The 16580-nt window shown below is 39.6% G+C and overlaps 1 protein-coding gene and 1 pseudogene across 1 annotated transcript in view; both read left to right on the top strand.

Moving 5' to 3' along the window:
- Positions 1-997: 997 nt before the first annotated feature.
- SCG2 (secretogranin II) overlaps positions 998-16580 on the top strand; it is a 101334-nt gene continuing 85751 nt past the window's right edge. The window contains exons 1-2 of the mRNA XM_081579635.1: positions 998-2712; positions 3429-3591. The gene's annotated coding sequence lies outside the window, so the exon portion shown is untranslated. The remainder of the gene's footprint in view (positions 2713-3428; positions 3592-16580) is intronic.
- Positions 2702-14849, top strand: LOC145540500 (proteasome subunit alpha type-2 pseudogene; annotated as a pseudogene).

Raw genomic sequence — 16580 nt, 5'->3', positions numbered from 1 at the left:
ATGATGTACTCTGCATATAAGTTAAATAATCAGGGTGACAATATCCAGCCTTGTCGTACTCCTTTCCCAATTTGGAACCAGTCCATTGTTCCATATCCGGATCTAACTGTTGCTTCTTGACCTGCATACAGACTTCTCAGGAGGCAGGTAAGGTGGTCTGTTATCAGCCGCCTTACTAAAACACATGTGAGCCAGTGGGTGGGAAAGAAATCCAATTTGTGGTATCAATAGTAATATCAGCTAGGATTCAGCCATTAAAACAGATATCAGTCATTTTAGCAGAGAAAATGTAATATAAAGAATTGTTCAAACAGGATGGAAGGTTGAAAAGGCTAAAATTGAATCCTGATGTATCATAGAGGAAGTTGGCACTCTTAGCAAACAGAGGAAAGAGGCTGGAGTTATTGGAACCTAGAATCTTGAAGGAGAAATGAATAATCCAGAGCCTGGCCTTTGTCTCTGACAAGTTTTAGGATTTGGACGGGGGCTGTGGCCCTGCAGAGTTACTGACATTCAGATCTTCCTCTGAAAGAAAGAATGAGAGAAATAACAATAGGAACTATTGTTGGACAGAAAATGAAGTTTCATACAAGGGTGTTGGAACATCAGTTTACACTTACCATGCTGGGAAATTTATTCAACTTGATATATTTTAGGAATGGGAAATGTATGAGATGAGATAACATTCAAGAAGATGTAGGATTTATTTCAAGGAGATATAGCTCACTTTTATTCCACGTTAGAATCAATGTTGGCAGAGATGCAATGCCTACAGAAAACAAGCAGAAAGTCAATAGAAATACAGTCACTGATTCCTGGAGCTGAGAGACAGCAGTTCTCAAGAAGCAAAGAGAAATGTGACATTACTCATGCTTTAAACCTTGAGATTTAATATATATATACATACGTATGTATATATATATTTTATTTGTCTGTATCAGGTCTTAGTTGCAGATGTGGGATCTTTGTTGCGGCACTCAGGTTTCTCTCTAGTTGTGGTGTGAGCGTGGGTTTGGTAAATGTGGCATGAGGCCTTAGTTGCCCTGCAGCATGTGGGATCTTAGTTCCCTGACCAGGGAACCAGATTAAACCCAAGTTCCCTGCATTGCAAGGATAATTCTTAACCACTGGACCACAAGGCAAGTCCTAAACCTTGAGATTTTCATTGCACTATCACATATTGAGTTCTACAGAGTTAAAACCAAAGTGCCATATGACTCCTGCACTTACCCATATTTCATTTTGGGCCTGTTCTCCCCTAAAGATCCCCTGGAGGAGGATATGGCAACCCACTCTAATATTCTTGCCTGGAGAATTCCATGGACAGAGGAGCCTGGCAGGCTACAGTCCATGGTGTCACAGAGTCAGACATGACTGAGCAACTAACACTTCTCCCCTAAAACTCTCCAGTATAATAACCATGAACCACCTGCCTTTATCTGATCTCTAATAATCATGTATGATGCTCCTTTTTTTCTCTAGTAGATGCCAAATGTTTGGCTCTCTTTAGGGTGAGCTTCTGGAACTGCTTCAGTTTCTTGACACATACCCAAACTTGGGACATTCCAGACTGAATATGGAATACAAAGGGTTAGAGGCTATTAGAGGCTACCAGGTAGATGTTCCCCAGGAGTCCAGAAGACAGAATTTCAATGAGAGTGATAATAACAACACTCAGTACGGAAATGACCCCCCTAAAGCGAGGGGGGAAACGTAGAGAGTTTTGAGATAACATGAAGATGTAGAATTCAGAAGATACAGACTTATGTAAAGTTTAGACAAAGGAGTCAGAGTATAAGACTTGGTCATGGAATATATTCATTGGAAAGACTGAAGTTGAAGCTAAAGCTCCAATAGTATGGCCACCTGATGGGAAAAGCTGACTCATTGGAAAAGACTCTGATGCTGGGAAAGATTGAAGGCAAAAGGAGAACGGGGCGGCAGAGGAAGAGATTTTTGGATAGCATTACCAACTCAATGGACATGAATCTGACCAAACTCCAGAAGACAGTGAAGGACAAGGGAGCCTGGCATGCTGCAGTCCATGGGATTGCCAAGAGCTGGATGTGACTTAGTGCCTGAACAACAAAACCAATAGTGGCTCTAAGCATTTCCCAAAGATCAGGGTTCCAATTTCAAAAGACCAAAATGTTATCCTTTTAGAAGGAAAGGGCAATTTATCAGCTTTCTGAAGCCTGTTAAGAATATCTCTGTTTAACTCTTATCCAACATTCATCAGGCATCTACTTTTTGTTCTAATTGGCTTTCCTTAGCAGACTTATACTCTAGGAAGTGCCCTCTGCTAGTGTCATAGTTCATAGGCTAGGTCCTTCTTTCATGATGTCAACAATTGGTTTTCTGTTACTAATTGGTCCTGTGTACATTTGGTTGATGATGTCACACTGAAGCCTAAGCTGGGGCAGGATTTAGCATCAAATTAATTACGACTGGTCTTTCATATCAATAGCATATATGCAGATATGTTAAGGGGTCCCTAAAGTCCTTCTTACTCTGAATTATCTTTACTACCCATCAACTATAATACCTGAAATGCTATTAGGTTTATGCCATTTCACTTTAGTTTCAGAGGTTACTATCATGTAAATATTATGCAATCTCAAAAGTTCTTATTGGGTTAATCTTTAGTACAAAGCATTGTGGTGATGGATGCTCTGAGTAAAAGAACAAAAGAAAAACTAGGATGATGATAAGGTAAGTTTATCTCTCTCAAGATCCACAAAGAAAACTGTAAGATACAATGAAAAGTTAATATTACATAAAAATGCTTAAAGGTGTGATAAGGACCTTTATGAAATAAAAATTCAGAGAATTAAGTGGTCAGGGGGTGCTGGAACAAACAGACATACGACTTGAATTGAAACTTCAGAGGAAGACCAAGTAACCCACTAGATGTCATCAACAATTTAGGTTTAACTGATACCCAGTTAAATTAGATATCCAGTTTCCCTGGAAAGAAGAGAAAGATTTAGAATAGATTAGATGAAATAGATCAGATGACCCAGGAGATTAAACAGTAAAGCAAGCCTGGGTGGAAGGCCCCAGGACCGATGCCAAAGGGAGCTGAACTGTGACATGGCCACAAAGTTTCCAAGGTCACATTTGTTTAACTTTTCTGACTCTTGTCAGAGCTTTGTTGAACTGTGACCCAGGGGTTACTCAGTGCACTTGAACCTCTGTTTGAATGAGTAAGTAGTGGAATGGCCCTATGCATATCCTGGTAAGGTCCTTGGCAGTCATAAAGTAAAAGGTACACTGGAACTGATCACTTTTAACATGTAGGTGAAAGTTGCTCAGTCATGTCCAACTCTTGGCTATCCTCCAGGCCAGAATACTGGAGTGGGTAGCCTTTCCCTTTTCCAAGGGATCTTCCCAACCCAGGGAATGAGCTCAGGTCTCTCACATTGCAGGCAGATTCTTTACCAGCTGAGCCACAAGGGAAGCCCAAGAATACTGGCGTGAGAACCCTATTCCTTCTCCAGCGGATCTTCCCAACACAGGAATCGAACCAGGGTCTCCTGCATTGCAGGTGGATTCTTTACCAACTGAACTATTAGGGAAGCCCTTTAACATGTAAGTAAATGATTATTTACTGCACGTGTGTGTCCCTCACACATTTATGTGTTGATGCCCTAACCCTCAATGTGATGGTGTTTGGAGAGGGGCCTTTAGAAGGTCATTAGATGAGGTCATGATGGTGAAGCCACCGTGATCGGATTGGTGTCCTTATAAAAAGAGGAAGAGACCAGAGCTCCCTCTTTCTCTCTCTCTTTCTATCATGGGAGGATGTAGCAAGAAGGCAGCCACCTGCAAACCAGGAAGTGGGTCATGGTCAGATCCCAAATCTGCCAGCACTTTGATCTTGGATTTTCCAGCTTCCAGAACTGTGAGACATAAATGCCTGTTTTTTAAGCCACCAGGTTGGTAGTATTTGATATAGTAGCCTGAGCTAAGACCCAAATCAATACAAAACACAGTATGAAAGGGATTGCATTCTTTTAGCATTTTCCAAAGAGAAAAAAAAAAAAAACTCACAACAAAGCGTGGCTATCACTTGACAGGAGGAAAAACTCCTGTTTTTGGTTTTCCAGTCACCTTGACAATGAAATTGGAGTTTTCAAGCTTCCACTTTCTTTGGGTTGAAATCATCACCGTCAGGCAGGGAAGGAGGAAGCCGTCATGACCTGCACAGACTCAGGGGGGCATCTGGGTCATTCGACCCAGGCCATTACCACTCTCTTCCGACTCTGCTGAAAGGAACAGAGTCTTTGACGTCAGGTGCACATGAGTCATCCTTCCTCTTGGGGACTCTGGCTGAGATTCACAGGCTGCCTTTGCAGGAGCTGGTCTCTTAGTCATTCACAAAAAAGCATACTGGAAAAGTTGAAGGCAAATGCTTGGACGAACAAGTGATTAAATTTCTATTTTCAAAGCAGAGAGCATGCTTGTTTGCTCACAAAAGCAGTCTCATCCACTACCAGGTGCCCTAAGGGCACAGTAAATACTTGTTGATTGACGGACAAAAGCATCTGCTGGGCTCTTGTAAATACTGATGTTGAAACTGAATTTTCAGATATGATTATGTGGTTGGAATACAGGGGTTTGTGCTTATTTACTCCTTAGAGCCATGGAATGTCACTCAGATTCAGTGGGTTTACATAAAGAAGTTAGTAACATCCCTGCCTCTGTTATTGTGAGCATTCTGAAAGGAAAAGGAATAAGGACTCTTCTGGAGCTTTATCTTCAGGCCACATTCAATGAGAGGAAAACTGAACTGTGTTCTAAGAATTATTCTTTGTTTTGCTCCAAAGCCCTCATCAGTCTTTCAACCTATTTGAGAATGTGTTAGGGAATAGAATAAAAATATCTTCTTACTTGCCGGCAATGTAGAGGGCGATCAAGAATGAATAAAAGGAAAGAGTGTTACTCCTAGGTTCCTCCGGCCTGAGACAAGATATATCATTATTACTTTGCTCCCAAATAACTGGTAGGGAATCTGAGACCCAGAAAGGGATGGTGAATTAGCCAGTGATGCCTGGGAACTGTGGTCTAAGACTTCTCTTCTTTCCTCTCTTGGGAGATCTCCATGCTTTTACTTTTTTAAAAAGAATATGTATTTATTTATTTGGATGCATGGGTCTTAGTTGTAGCATGGGGGACCTTTTGTTGTGGCTTGGGCTCAGTAGCTGTGGCGCAAGGGGAGCTTAGTTCCCTGACCAGGGATTGAGCACACACTCCCTGCATTGCAAGGTGAATTCTTAACCACCGGGGAAGTCCCTCCATGGCTTTAAATACCTTACATGTCAATGACGATCACATTTCTTTCTCTAGCCCTAGGGTCAAACTGCATATACAACTTTGTGCTTTACATCTTTCCATGAAGACCTCATGGGTATTTCAGATTTCATATTCAAAATGAAACTCATGGCTTTCCCTCTGAGACTTGATCTTTTCTTGTCTCCCTTTGAGGAACCACCATTTGTAGTTATTTAAGCCAAAAAGTCTAGGAGTCACCTTTGATTTCCCTGTCCTCATTCTCTACATCCAATTCATAAGTTCAGTTCAGTTCAGTCACTCAGTCGTGTCCGACTCTTTGCGACTCCATGGACTGCAGCACGCCACGCCTCCCTGTCCATCACCAACTCCAGGAGTTTACTCAAACTCATGTCCATCGAGTCAGTCATGCCATCCAACCATTTCATCCTAAGTAAGACTTTAAATTTCTAGCTCTGTCCCTATCTCTCCATGTCCAGTGTCAGCATTCTGGTTTAAACTATGATCTCTCCTTACTGGGTTGACAACATTAGCTCTAAACTGGTCTCTCTTCTTTGTCTCTTGACTCCTATAATCTATTCCTTAATATGAAAGCTATTGTGAAACTGAAAATATTAATGAGAACTTCTTATTCTGATTCTCGTTTTAAATGTCTACTGGCTCTGCATTAATTTTCAGGTGACATATTCAAACCTCCCATCGTGGCAGGAGGGTCTTACATAATCTGGTTTATCTCACTTTTCTTTCTCCTCTTGGTCTGGCCTCCTTTGTTGCGGCATTGAGTTACTAAGTCATGTCTGACTCTGTGAACTAATGGACTGCAGCATGCCAGGCTCCTTTGTCCTCCACTATCTTCTGGAGTTTATTCAAATTTATGTCCATTAAGTCAGTGATGCAATCTAACCATCTCATCCTCTGCCTTTTTCCTTTTGCTTTCAATCTTTCCAAGCATCAGGGTCTTTTCCAACGAATCAGCTCTTCACATCAGGTAGCCAAAGTATTGGAGTTTCAGCTTCAGCATCAGTCCTTCCAATGAATATTTAGGGTTGATTTCCTTCAGGACTGACTTGTTTAATCTCCTTGCTGTCCAAGAGATTCTCAAGAGTCTTATCCAGAATCACAATTTGAAAGCATCAATTCTTGGGCACTCAGACTTCTTTATGATCCGACTCTCACATCTGTACACGACTACTGGAAAAACCATTTGTTGTTCAGTCACTCAGTTATGTCCTACTCTTTTCAACCCCATGGACTGCAGCATGCCAGACTTCCTTGTCCTTCAATATCTCCCGGAGTTTGCTCAAATTTATGTCCACTGAGTCCGTGATACCTGATACCATCCAATCATTTCATCCTCTGTCGCCCCCTTCTCCTCCTGCCTTCAATCTTTCCCAGCATCAGGGTTTTTTCCACTGAGTCACTTCTTTACATCAGGTGGCCAAAGAACTGGAGCTTTGATTTCAGCATCAGTCCTTTCAAAGAATATTTAGGGTGAATTTCCTTTAGGATTGACTGGCTTGATCTCCTTGCTGTCCAAGGGATTCTCTAGCACCACAGTTCGAAAGCATCAGTTCTTAGGTGTTCAGCCTTCTCTATTGTTCAACTCTCACATATGTGTATGACTACTGGAAAAACCATAGCTTTGACTAGATGGACCTTTCTCAGCAAAGTAATGTCTCTCCTTTTTAATATGCTGTTTAGGATTGTCATAGCTTTTCTTCCAAGGAGCAAGTGATTTTTAATTTCATGGCTGCAGTCACCATCTGCAGTGATTTTGGAGCCCAAGAAAATAAAATCTGTCATTATTTCCACTTTTCCCCCATGTTTGCTATGAAGTGATGGGACCAGATGCATAATCTGAGTTTTTTGAATGTTGAGCTTTAAACCAGCTTTTTCACTCTCCTCTTTCACCTTCATCAAGAGTGGCTTTAGTTCCTCTTCACTTTCTGCCATTAGGGTGGTGTCATCTGCATATCTGAGGTTATTGGTATTTCTCCTGGCAATCTTGATTCCACCTTGTGAGTCATCCAGGCTGGCATTTCACATGAGGTTCTCTGCATGTAAGTTAAATAAGCAGAGTGACAATATACAGCCTTGGCATACTCCTTTCCCAATTTGGAATCAGTCCATTGTTCCATGTCCAGTTCAAACTGTTGCTTCTTGACCTGCCTACAGATTTCTCAGGAGGCAGGTACAGTGGTCTGGTATTCCCATCTCTTTAAGAATTTTCCACAGTTTGCTGTGATCCACACAGTCAAAGGCTTTATTTAGCGTAGTCAGTGAAGCAGAAGTAGATTCTGGCCTTCTTTAGCTGCTCCCATACACCAGTCTTGCCCTACCTCAAGACAGTTGTATTTGCTATTTTCTCTGCTGGAATTCTTTTCTCTACTTTTTCACAGAGCTATCTCTTCTCCATCTTTTAAGTATCAGTTCTAAGGCCCCTCCCTTGGGAAGTCATCTCTGAATACTCTTTCTAAAGCAGGGTTCCCCTGCCCACCCTTAATCCTATTCACCACATCATTTGGTTTAATCCCTTTTCAAGACTAGTCACAAATGGCAGTTATCAAGTTTATTTATTTACTTGTTTATTGAATTTCCATGGTCTCACTGCCTCTTTCTAAGTAAGTTGTAAACTCTAGGTAAGCAAGTGCCTTGTCTGTCTTCAAAGAGACAAATGGAGCTCTCACATCCCAGAGATAGATTTCTTGCATTCCTAAGTCTAGCTTTGCCACTTGCTAGGAGAAAATGTTTAACCTCTTTGTCCTCCATTACTAAAATTATGGCTGCAAAAGTATTAATACCTGCCTCAAAAATTTTTCTGAAGAGCTCACTATTATTAAGACAGCCTTTCCCAAGGGTGTGTCGTCAGCAAATTTTAGCTGTCATTATTATCAATCACGTATTTGCTTAACATGCATTTGCTAAATGACCAATACATTAATTTTATGCATTCAGGGAAGACTTCTGCCATGTTATAGAACATAATTTATTTTTTTTAAAATTATTTACTTATTTATTTGGCTGTACCATGTCTTAGTTGCAGCATGTGGGATCTAGCTGCCTAAACGGGGATAGAACCCAGGCCCCTTGCATTGGGAGTGTGGAGTCTTAGCCACTGGACCACCAGGGAAGTTCCCAGAACAGAATCTACAATACGTATCAAAAGGGGTTCCTGTTTGGGGATGGATAGTACAGTATGTCGTCCTCGGAAGGTGTTTGTTTATAAGCTGGCTGGGAGAGCTGTAGCTGTGGAGAGAGGTGGGTGGTGGTGTGTTGAAATGGAATATGATAATAATAGAAGCTCAAGTTTATTTAGCACTTACTCTGTGCTAAGTACTGTCACTCATATTTCTATTTTTTTCCCTCAAAATGACTGATGAATTACTGTGAAGTTACATTATGAAGCACTTCTTTTTGATTTCTATTTTTTGGCTATGCCACAGACAATGTGAGACCTTAGTTACCCAATCAGGAATTGAACCCACACGCCCTGCATTGGAAGCATGGACTCTTAACCACTGGACCACCAGAGAAGTCATGTGAGGCACTTTTTGTGGCTCAAACCAAACTTCCTCAGATGACAGAAGCTGTGGACAGTCCATTTTTCTGCCTGAATACTCCTCTCATCCTCTACCCCATGCCTTGGTTTTATCCATCTTGAACTCTCAACCCCAGGGCCTCATCTGACCCAGATGGAATGCTCCAGATCTCCCTGTAATATGTGCTCATCATGCCACCTACCTTTCCTTTCTTGTATTCTTCATTGTGGCTGTTCAGTCGTTCATTTGTGTCCCACTGTTTGTGACCCCGTGGGCTGCAGCACGCCAGGCTTCCCTGTCCTTCACTGTCTCCCAGAGCTTGCTCAAACTCGTGTCCATTGAATCGGTGATGCCATCCAACCATCTCGTATAGCTAGCATTGATTTACATGATTGTTTAATTAATCTTCCTGACTCTAATCTCTGCTTTATGGGGTGAGGTCTCTGTCTTGTTTTTCTCACCATTTTATCTCCAGAGCCCAATGCCCAGAGGTGTATCCTCACTTCCTCCCCATGCTTGGCATGCAGGAAATACTGAATAAGTAAGAGGATATCCATACCACAGCAGAATGAAACTCATCCTTAAACCTGACTGTGATTTGTCTTTGAAGACTGAAAAATGCAAAAGCCAGTTTTATTTGAATTGCATTTTTGTGCTTATCAGCTCCCACGCTTCTCATTTCCTTCTCAACTGAATTTAAGCTCAGATAATGATGAAAAACAAAATTTGTCTTTGGCTCTAAGAGAAAAGAGAAGTCACAGAAAGAAAGAAATTTAAGAGTGATAGCAGTGGGAAGTGAAAGATAAAACCAGGGCACTTTGTAGCATCTTTAAACTTTCATTCTATTGAGAATATTTAAGGAAAAAAATGAGAAATAATTGTATTTTCCTCTTTGCAACTAAAAAGTCACAATCTGACTCTTATATAGTTATCTCTACATTCATTATATTTTGTCTGGAAGAAATACTTGATTTTCTTTAAAATTTTAAATGGCAGTAAGAGAGGTCAAAGAGTCAGACGTGGCTGAGTGACTGAGCACACACATACAGCGAGAGGTCGTGCTGACAGCGTGAAATGTATAAATGAAAAAAATATCACCAGTCCAGTTAACAGTATTTCTGAAGAGTTTAGCTCAACAACAACAACAAAAGGAAATTAAAAAAAAATCAAATAGCAATATTTTTTTTCTTATCACTTGATAACAAAGGTCATTTAGTACTCTTATTTCCATTAAAATAAGAATAACTTTAATTCATTAAGAACCATACAAATGGTTTTGATCATTCACGCCGGTGATTTCACTAGGGCTGATGGAATTCAGAGAAAAACACACCCAGTATCGTTGAATGATAGTATTGTCAAATATGGCAAAAATAGAGAAATGAGCAAAAGAAGCTTGTTTACTCACTCAAGTGATGGTTTATAAGGAGAAATGCTTCTGATTGAAGAGATCAGGTGGTAGGTACCTCTAGGAGAAGTTCAAAACAAACATGACAGGTTTGAATTCGAAAACAGTTCATAGTAAGACGTGGATCAAGTCTGATCATGAACAGACATATTTCAAATATAAAGCCAAATCTCTCGTTTGGAATTTGAATTTTTACTAACCTTTAACAAATTAATATTTTAAACAGCAGTAAGATTTTCAGAAGGGCATATGAAAGTTATATTTGTCATTGGGATTAGATGTAAGAACAATAGACTGAAATTACATTATTGATGTGAGGGTTGGGCCATGAAGAAGGTTGAGTGCCAAAGAATTGATGTTTTTGAATTATGCTGCTGGAGAAGAATCTTGCGAGCCCCTTGTACTGCAAGGAGATCAAACCAGTCAATTCTAAAGGAAATCAACCCTGAATAGTCATTGGAAGGACTGATAATGAAGCTGAAGCTCCAATACTTTGGCTACCTGATACAAAGAGCTAAGTCATTGGAAAAGACCCTGATGCTGGGAAAGATTGAAGGCAAAAGGAGAAGAGGGTGGCAGAGGATGAGATGGTTAGATAGCATCACCAACTCAATGAACATCATGAATTTGAGCAAACTCCAGGAGCTAGTGGAGGACAGAGGAGCCTGGAGTGCTGCAGTCTATGGGGTTGCCAACAGTCAGACACAACTTAGCGACTGAACAGCAATAACAATTAGAATTCACCTTTTAGTTATTCAAAAGTTTTTTGTTCTTTTTATTTATTTTAATTTATGCAAGCAATTTAGAAATTTATCCTTCTGAATTCTATATTAATGAGTCAGTTTTGGAAAGCTATTTTCCTGCATAATTACCCATTTCACCTAGTTTTCCAAATGTATTTGTATAGAGGTCTGCAAATTAATCTTATTTAAAAAATTCTTATATTTCAATAATTATTTCTCCCAATGCATTAATTTTGTATATTTGTATTTTCCTCCCAATTAAGTTAGTTAGTGCTTTACTTAATTTGTTAATATTTAAAGAAACTGATATCTTGTTTCACTAATTACATATGTTGTTTTTCTGTTACCTCCTTCATTAATTTCTGTTTTTATATTTATTATTTCTTTCTTTGTGCTATATTTTGGTTTACTTTGTTGCTGTGATGGTGGTGGATTTTTTTTTTTTTTTGCTTTTATGAGTTGGGAGTTTAGCTTAAAATTTTTTTTGTATTGATAAAGTATTTAAGGCTTCAAATTTTCCTCAATTAACAGCTTTAAATATATACCACAGATTCTGAATTGTAGTGTTTCAACCAATTATAAAGATTGATATGGACAATGAGTCTTCTTTTGGCTTTGCTTACCTGTATTTTTGGCTCTATATCTATATAAAAATCTCTTAAGCACTCAATTTTACTATTGTAATTCTTTAATTATATGGGTTATAGTATTGATTTATTATACAGATATTAAAGAGCTTAATAGATTTTTAAAGATTTTATGAATGATAAGTAGGCCTATTTGGTTATGTCTTAGAGAGTAATAAATACCTGAGTCAAAAACAATGCAATAACTTTTAGAAGTTCTGTTATTTTGATTGTGTATCTCCTTGTATTTAATAGCTATTTGATAGAAGTGTTTTTCAGTTGAAAGCTTTTAAAACTACTTTTTTATTTTGAAATGATTTTACATTTATAGAACCACTGCAGAGATAATACAGAGTTCCCATATAGTCTTCAACCAGATGGCCTGTTGTTAATATCTTATATTATTGTGGTACATCTGTCAAAACGAAGAACCAACATTGGAACACTATGCTGTGAACTCTGAGGGGCTTCCTTATGACTCAGACAATAAAGAATCTGCCTGCAATTCAGGAGACCTGGGTTCAATCCCTGGGTTGGGGAGATCCTTGGAGAAGTGAATGGCTACCCACTCCGGTATTCTTGCCTACAGAATTCCATGGACAGAGGAGCCTGTTGGGCTACAGTCTTTGGGGTCACAAAAATTTGGACTTGACTGAAAACTGAGAAACAACATTGGTACACTATGCTGTGAACTATACTCCAGACTTTATTTGGATTTTTCAGTTTTCCCATTAATGTTCTCCTTCTGTTCCAAGATCCAATCCAGGGTATCACACTGCATTTAGAAGTCATATCTCCTTAGTCTCCTCAGATCCGCAACAGTTAAATTGTAGCTTTCAAATTTCTAGGAGGAAGGGCCTTTAAGCTTTTTAAAAAATACATTATTAATATTTATTGATTTTATTGCATTGTCATCTGAGTTATTTTTTGTCTTAAGCAATTTATTATTATTTTCCTTGTGACCTAATATTTGATCACTTTTGTAAATACACAACATGTGCCTGGGAGGAAAATGTATTTTCTATTGTCAAGGTTAATGTTCAGTATGGGTCCATAAGAGCTATCTTATTAAATATGTTATTTAGGTCTTCTATATATTTATTGTCATCATGATTTATCTTCTACTGAGAGTGGAAGTCTCCTATTATTAGTATGTTTCTATTTCTCTTTGCATCACCTATGGTTCTGCTTAATAAAGCTCAATAAATGTAGTTTGTACCTTACTTAACATACTGATACTCAACTGTCTGATATTTTTTGTGAATTTTAAAACTTGGTACTCATACGGACCTTTTTGTCTTTAATGAATTTTGGCTTGAATTCTGTTTGAGACATCAAAATCTGAAGACTTGCTTTCTTACTATTTCCATATTCCTAGGATATTTTTGCCCATTTCATTTTAAACCTCTGAGTCACTTTATTTTAGGTGTGTCTCTTGAATGCATCATGAAGTTAGGTCTTGCTCTGTGAGCATAATAGAGATTTATTTCTTTTAATAGGTGAATTAAGATCATTCACATTTGTTGATAGGGTTTTTGTTTTAACTTTTCCGAATTATTTTATATTGTTTTCCGTGTTTATTTATGTGATATGTTTTTAAAAATTTATCATTTGATATTTAAGGGTTTTATTTCTCTAATACTTTTATAGTTATCTTTTGGAAAGACCTAGATTTCTATGTTTTATTATTTAATCTTCATTCTCTAGTTTGGGAGGTTTTTTTTTTTAAGATTTTAGTTTGATATGTACCATTTTTTTAAAAGCCTTTATTAAATTTGTTACAATATTGCTTCTGTTTTATCTTATTTTGGGGGGAGGGGCATTTTAGGCCTGTAGGATCTTAGTTCTCCAACCAGGGATTGAACCCACAACCCCTGCATTGGAAGGAGAGGTCTTAACTACTCAACCACTATGGAAGTCCCCTGGTTTGGGAGTTTTTGATGGTATCCTTTGACATCTGGGCTGCCCTTGTAGCTCAGCTGGAAAAGAATCTCCCTGCAATGAGGGAGACCCGGGTTTGATCTCTGGGTTGACAAGATCCCCTGGAGAAGGGAAAGGCTACCCACTCAAGTGTTCCAGCCTGGAGAATTCCACGGACTGTATAGTTCATGGGGTTGCAAAAAGTTGGGCATGGCTGAATGACTTTCACTTTCACTTTGACATCCAGGAGCTTCCCTGGTGCTTTAGATGATAAAGAATCTGCCTGCAGTGCAGGAGACTCAGGTTTGATCCCTGGGTCAGGAAGATCCCCTGGAAAAGGGAATGGCAACCCACTCCAGTATCCTTGCCTGGAGAATTCCATGGATGGAGGAGGCTGGCGGGCTACAGTCCATGGGGTTGTAAAGAGTTGGACATGACTGAGTAACACTTTTGTTTTCACTTTGACACGCATTGATTTGATGCCCATTTTCACCAGTGAACTCACTCTGCCTTCCTCACCGATTAGTGGTCATGTGAGTTATTTCAATTTTTTGGCAGTTATGAAGAAAGCTACTATAAACAACAAAAAAGTGCTGTCCAGGTAAAGTTGGCAGAGCAGAGTTATCACTTTTCACTGACCGCATCCAGCCTTTCTGCTAAACTTGTCCAGACTGAATACCCTTTGGCTGTGGTAGCTGGAGGAATCCCTTCAGTGAAAACGATAGCTGCAAATGGTGTGGTATTAGCAACCGAGAAGAAACAGAAATCCATCCTGTAGTATGAGTGACGGGAACACAACGTGGAAGCAACGACCAAGCACTGAGGTTTGACGTGCGGTGGCGTGAGCTCATATCTCAGAATGCTGGTGCACAGAGCTGGGAAACCAGCTCAGCAACACTATCTTGCTTCCCGAAAACCCACTGTCATAACTCTGCTGGTACAGAGCATAACTTCTGGGATGCAAGGATACCCCCATTCAGGTGGTGTTCCTTCACTTGGAGGGTGTTCTTCTTTTTTGGTTGGAATGATGAGGGATGATCATATTTATTTCAGTCACATCCATCTAGGCCTTACTTTGTTTGGGAAGTCACATCACTGGGAAAGAACTATGTGACTGGGAAAACTTCTCCTTAAGAAAAGATGTAACCATGATCTGGAACTTGAAGATGCCACCCGTACAGCCAAATTAACCCTAAAGGAAAGCTTGGAAGGGCAGAGGAGAGAAGATTACATAGCAGCAGGATTCTGCAGTGAAGCCAGGCTTCCGAGTCTTACACCAGCTAAAGTTAAGAATTAGTTGGCTTCCATAGCATCAGAATAATGTGACTGAAAAATCCAGAATTTCAGATGAGCTATCTAGTGAAACATATTTAAAGTATACTTTGTTTTGCCAACTTGTTGCATATTTATTTCTACATAATTCAGTGGACTGATTTTTTTAAGATGACACAAATGATAATTGTTAAATTAAAAAAGTGCCCCACACCCTTTTATACCTCTGTTCTTTCCTCTATGATCTTCCCACTGGTTGGAGAATACGTTGGCCATAGTACGTGACTCAAAATTTGTCTCGGAAGGTAACTCATTTATGAATTTTTCCTGGAGCTCCCCAGACTGGGTTGGATGCCCCCTTTGTACTCAGTCCTGTAGCACATCTGGAGCCTTCCAGGTGGCTCAGTGGGTAAAGAATCCGCCTGCCAATGCAGGAGACACAGGAGACTCGAGTTCAATCCCTGGACTGGAAAGATCCCCTGGAGGAGGGTATGACAACCCACTCCAGTATTGTTGCCTGGAGAATCCCATGGACAGAGGAGCCTGGCGGGCTACGGTCCATGGGGACACAGGAGCCGAACATGACTGACGCAACAGAGCACATGCATAATAAATCTAAGTCACAAATTACTTTCCAGCTTTGTCTCTCATTATGGTCCGCCATACATTTATAGGTAGGTTTGCACAGTGATTAAGAGAGAGGGCTCGGATATAAATTGTTAGCATTAAAATACTGGTTCTATTATTTCTAATTATGTGACCTTGGGCAATTTCCTAACTCTGAGTCTCTTCTTTTGTAAGCAACATGGAGATTTTAATATTACCCAACTCTAGATAAAATCAGGTATCATGATAATGAAGTAATTTACTTAGTAAGTTGTCTCACACTCATTAGGCATGCTGTACGTATTAGGCGTAATGTTGTTACCATGCTGGAGGCCTCTCTGGTGGCTCAGTGGTAAAGAATCCACCTGCCAATCCAAGATAAGCAAGAGACTCTGGTTCCATCATGGGTTGGGAAGATCCTCTGTAGGAGGGAATGGCAACTCACTCTGATCTTCTTTCCTGGAACATCCCATGGACAGAGGATCCCAGCAGGCTACAGCCCATGGATTGCAAGAGTCAGACAAGACTGAATGACTGTGCACGCACATATCTTATGCTGGACTTTGCTTGTTTTTCCTAAAATTTGATTGAAGCCTGAAAGCTGCAGTAGAAGTAATTTCCACCATGTTAAAAGTTCAACCTAGAATAAAGTCAACAGGAAGAAAGAAGTCAAGATATGTACAGTGGCATAGAAAAGAAGGCAGTACACTCCACCTATGAAAAAATATCTAGAATGGGTTAGCGCTTAGAGAGATAATGCTTTGTAAGCCTCATTCTAATGGCAGGGAAAAAATCAATCCAGTCAGAGAAGACATTTACATCAACATAGGAGTGGTCTAGATGAGCACTTTGCCTAAAGATCTATTTCAAGTTTATCCTTAAAGAGGTTTTATTTTTTTTTATTTTTTTATTTTTGGTTTTGTTTTTTTTATTTTTTTTTTTAATAAATTTATTTATTTTAGTTGGGGGCTAATTACTTTACAATATTGTAATAGTTTTTGCCATACATTGACATGAATCAGCCATGGGTTTACATATGTTCCCCTTCCTGGACCCCCCACCCACCTCCCTCCCCATCCCATCCTTCTGGATCATCCCATTGCCCCGGCCCTGAGCCCTTGTCACATGCATCGAACATGGGATGGTGTTCTGTTTCACATATGATAATATACAT

This window comes from Giraffa tippelskirchi, chromosome 3 (assembly GCF_054371585.1).
Source record: "Giraffa tippelskirchi isolate mGirTip1 chromosome 3, T2T-mGirTip1v1.2.pri, whole genome shotgun sequence".
In the NCBI taxonomy this organism is placed as follows: Eukaryota; Metazoa; Chordata; class Mammalia; order Artiodactyla; family Giraffidae; genus Giraffa; species Giraffa tippelskirchi.
Note: the sequence above shows the minus strand (reverse complement) of the source record. Positions and strands in the feature narration are given on the sequence as shown.